Source organism: Homarus americanus, unplaced genomic scaffold, assembly GCF_018991925.1.
Source record: "Homarus americanus isolate GMGI-L3 unplaced genomic scaffold, GMGI_Hamer_2.0 scaffold16889, whole genome shotgun sequence".
Taxonomy (NCBI): domain Eukaryota; kingdom Metazoa; phylum Arthropoda; class Malacostraca; order Decapoda; family Nephropidae; genus Homarus; species Homarus americanus.
Window position 1 is genome coordinate 612,501 of NW_024725586.1, and position 4,854 is coordinate 617,354.

General features: G+C 40.5%; 1 protein-coding gene across 2 annotated transcripts in view; it reads right to left on the reverse strand.

Moving 5' to 3' along the window:
* Nucleotides 1-4,646, reverse strand: part of LOC121865257 (protein Tob1-like) — a 72,842-nt gene extending 68,196 nt beyond the window's left edge. For both annotated transcript variants that reach the window (XM_042364616.1, XM_042364617.1), the window contains exon 1: nucleotides 4,344-4,646. The gene's annotated coding sequence lies outside the window, so the exon portion shown is untranslated. The remainder of the gene's footprint in view (nucleotides 1-4,343) is intronic.
* Nucleotides 4,647-4,854: the final 208 nt, after the last annotated feature.

The window sequence follows — 4,854 nt, forward strand, 5'->3', positions numbered from 1 at the left end:
TTCTTACAACTATTGATTATTATTATTATTATTATTATTATTATTATTAATCACTTATTTCTCTTCACGTTTCCTTATTATATATACATTCAGTTTCTCTTCCTCCGTTTATTGTTTGTTTGTTGTTTATGTATTCGCTGTGTCACGTGTCTCTCTTCCTTGTTCTTGTTCGTTAATCATTATGTGTGTTATTTTATACAATTCTTTATTTTCCTTCTTTCTCTCCTTCCTCTCCTTTAGTTCCTCCTCCTCCTCCTCCTTCCTCTTCCTTCACTACCCTTCATTTTTTCCTTTGTTTCCTCTCCTTTCCCTCCCCTACCCCTCCCTCCTTCCCTCCTCTCCCCTCTCCCTCTCCCTCCCCCCAGACGCCGGCCCTGCAGCGTTGTATTGAGATCCATAGTTGACGTGTCTCCTAGGGTCTATATATATGTCTCCAGGTCTCCTAGGTGTCTCGTGTCTCCCAGGGTGTCTCTATGTGTCTCCTAGGGCGTCTCTATGTGTCTCCTAGGCGTCTCTATGTGTCTCCTAGGTGTCTCTGTGTCTCCCAGGGTGTCTCTATGTGTCTCCTAGGGCGTCTCTATGTGTCTCCTAGGGCGTCTCTATGTGGCTCGTGTCTGTGTGTCTCCCAGGGTCTCAATGTGTCTCCTAAGGTCTCTGTATGTCTCTCCCAGGGTGTCTCCTAGAGTGTCTCGTGTCTCCTTGTTGTCTCGCTCTCTCTCTGTCTCGTTCCTCTATATTGTATGAACCTTTATGTCTCTTACCTGTCTCTCGTAACTCTCTGTCCTCCACACACACCTTCAATATCTCTCTCTGTCAATATCGTTAACGAGACCACAACGAGATCACAACGAGAATTAACTTAACACACACACACACACACACACACACGGAAGACTTGTATTTTTGTCTCTATGCCCAAGAGACATAAAGGTCAGATTGGCTTCTTTTCAAGTCGATGTTTGTTTTGGTATATCAGCTGATCGCCCTACGAGTAACAGCTTGATCTACGAGTAACAGCTTGATCTACGAGTAACAGCTTGATCTACGAGTAAACAGCTTGATCTACGAGTAAACAGCTTGACGTACGAGTAACAGCCCTTCAACCAGCATTAACCCCACTTCAACTACCACTATCCCCACTACAACCTCCTAATCTATTAACCCCCGGTCACTACACGCCAGGAGTCAACAACCATCTCTTGCAACATTGACTATCACTGCAAAACATAACGGTATGGACAAGCAAGAGCTGCAACTGTGCATTCCCTGTAAGGCATGTCCAGGGGGGAAGGAAGGAGAGGAAGGCAGGAGGGGGGAGGAGACGGTGGCACAGGAGAGGGGGAGGAGAGACAGGAGGCGTTTCTGTCAATTTAAACTCGTTGGTTAATACAGTACGTAGCGTTGGCCTTAAGTTCTAGCTACCGGTTTCTACTGCTCACCCCTTGGTTTCTACTGCCCTCTCACCCCTTGGTTTTACTGCCCCCTCACCCCTTGGTTTCTACTGCCCCTTCACCCCTTGGTTTCTACTGTCCCCACCCCTTTTGTTTCTACTGCCCTTCACCCTTTGGGTTTCTACTGCCCCCTTTACCCTTGGTTCTACTGCCCCTTTACCCTTGGTTCTACTGCCCCCCTCACCCCTTGGTTTCTACTGTCCCCCACCCCTTGGTTTCTACTGCCCTTCACCCTTGGTTTCAACTACTACAAACACACACACGGGGTATCTAATAACTCCCAATGCCTTAGAAAACATTTGTACCTGCTCTCAGAAGTAACAATAATGGTTTCAAATCCCATCTTAGAAACCATACATCCAAACATTACCTCTGCTGGTTCCAATTAGAGAACATACCCGTGAAATAAAAAAACCCCACCACGTTCTCTTAAAAACCCGATAACACTATATAACATTTGCCTTCATAACATCTGGAACAAACTTTGGACGAATCAGATGTTCTCGAAAAATTAGAAAACGCGTCATCACCCCCATTGGTTATACATGGCCCTACATAGACACAGACTACATATATATTTACAGATGTTAAAACTACATAAACATTGGAACAGCTGAGGTGACGTGGGTGATGGTGGTAGTTGTGGTGGTAGTTGTGGTGGTAGTGGTGGTGGTGGTAGTAGTAGTGGTGGTGGTAGTAGTGGTGATGGTGTGAGGGTTACCAGCTTAGAGGCTTCCTTGTTTAAGCAAATGACGAGATAAACAAGAAGAATCAAGTACCATTGGTTTATAGATCCTTAAAACACAATCAAGTACCATTGGTTTATAGCTCTTTAAACCACAATCAAGTACCATTGGTTTATAGATCTTTAAACACAATCAAGTACCATTGGTTTATAGATCTTTAAACACAATCAAGTACCATTGGTTTATAGATCTTTAAACCACAAACAAGTACCATTGGTTTATAGATCTTTAAACACAATCAAGTACCATTGGTTTATAGATCTTTAAACACAATCAAGTACCATTGGTTTATAGATCTTTAAACCACAATCAAGTACCATTGGTTTATAGATCTTAAACCACAATCAGCAACCATTGGTTTATAGATCTTTAAACACAATCAAGTACCATTGGTTTATAGATCTTTAAACACAATCAAGTACCATTGGTTTATAGATCTTTAAACCACAAACAAGTACCATTGGTTTATAGATCTTTAAACACAATCAAGTACCATTGGTTTATAGATCTTTAAACCACAAACAAGTACCATTGGTTTATAGATCTTAAACACAATCATACCATTGGTTTATAGATCTTAAACCACAATCATACCATTGGTTTATAGATCTTAACCACAATCAGTACCATTGGTTTATAGATCTTTAAACCACAATCAAGTACCATTGGTTTACAGATCTTAACACAATCAGTACCATTGGTTTATAGATCTTAAACCACAATCAAGTACCATTGGTTTATAGATCTTTAAACACAATCAATTCACATTGGTTTATAGATCTTTAAACACAAACAAGTACCATTTTTAGATCTTTAAACCACAATCATACCATTGGTTTATAGATCTTAAACCACAATCAAGTACCATTGGTTTATAGATCTTAAACCACAATCAGTACCATTGGTTTATAGATCTAAACCACAATCAAGTACCATTGGTTTATAGATCTTTAAACCACAATCAGTACCATTGGTTTATAGATCTTAAACCACAATCAAGTACTGGTTTATAGATCTTTAAACCACAATCAGTACCATTGGTTTATAGATCTTAAAACCACAATCAAGTACCATTGGTTTATAGATCTTAAACTACAATCAGTACCATTGGTTTATAGATCTTTAAACCACAATCAAGTACCATTGGTTTATAGATCTTTAAACCACAATCAAGTACCATTGGTTTATAGATCTTAAACACAATCAAGTACCATTGGTTTATAGATCTTTAAACACAATCAAGTACCATTGGTTTATAGATCTTTAAACACAATCAAGTACCATTGGTTTATAGATCTTTAAACCACAATCAAGTACCATTGGTTTATAGATCTAAAACCACAATCAAGTACCATTGGTTTATAGATCTTTAAACACAATCAAGTACCATTGGTTTCATCTCCCTTACTGTTACCTAACAATATGTGCGTAGCAGAGTTACCTCCCTTCACCCTAGAGGCATGAAGCCAGGGAGTAAACAAGGAGAGGCCAGGGAGTAAACAAGGAGGCCAGGGAGTAAACAAGGAGGCCAGGGAGTAAACAAGGGAGGCCAGGGAGTAAATAAGGAGAGGTCAGGGAGTAAACAAGGGAGGCCAGGGAGTAAACAAGGGAGGCCAGGAGTAAACAAGGAGGCCAGGGAGAAATAAGGAGAGGTCAGGGAGTAAACAAGGGAGGCCAGGGAGTAAACGGAGTCAAAGGAGTTTAAGCAAGTTAATAAGGGAGTTAACGGGGAGTAAACAAGGGATTAGTCAGGGAGTAAACTGAGTAAAGGGTAAGTAGGGAGTAGTCAGGGAGTAAACAAGGAGTAAGGGAGTAGTCAGGGAGTAAAAAAGGAGTAAGGAGTAAAAGGAGTAAGTAGAGAATAAACAAGGAGTAAGTAGGGAGTAGTCAGGGAGTAAACAAGGAGTAAGTAGGGAGTAGTAGGAGTAAACAAGGAGTAAGTAGGGAGTAGTCAGGGAGTAAACAAGGAGTAAGCAGGGAGTAGTAGGAGTAAACAAGGAGTAAGCAGGGAGTAGTCAGGGAGTAAACCACCACCCACTTCAGGAAAGGTTTTCAGTGTTTCTCAGACAGACACAACTTTGTAGGCGTGAGAGACATGACCTTCTGAGCTGCCTTAAGACATACAGTACTAGACATATGTATTTACCTTTTGTTTCCTCTTTGGTTGACCCACTGAGCTGGTGGAGAGATCTTGGTGGTGGAGTAATAAGCCGTTGTTGTGGTTTGCTGATGTACAATTGTCCTTTTGGTGAAGAGTCGAATATTTATTTATTTTTTAACTAGTTGGTTAGGTAAGGTTTTTGGTAATAAATCTTGGTTGTAAAATGTTAATATATATATATATTTTTTTCACTTAACAAACACGTAAAGTAGTTAAATATAAATAAAAATTTTGTTTCCCACACGACCTCAGAGCAGATGCGGACCCTCACACCGTGTCGTCCCTACTCGGACTGCGCGTCTCGCAAGCTGCTGAGCCCATAAATGATGGAAGCGCGCATCCGTGACGTCATATCACTACTCAGTGTTGCCAGATACTCCCAGTCATTAGATTATTTTATAACGAATAAACTTTGATGTCTCGTTAATTTTCGTATTGGTAATTTATTCTATATGGTTTATTTTTTACCTTACGATTATATTAACCTCACAAGAAT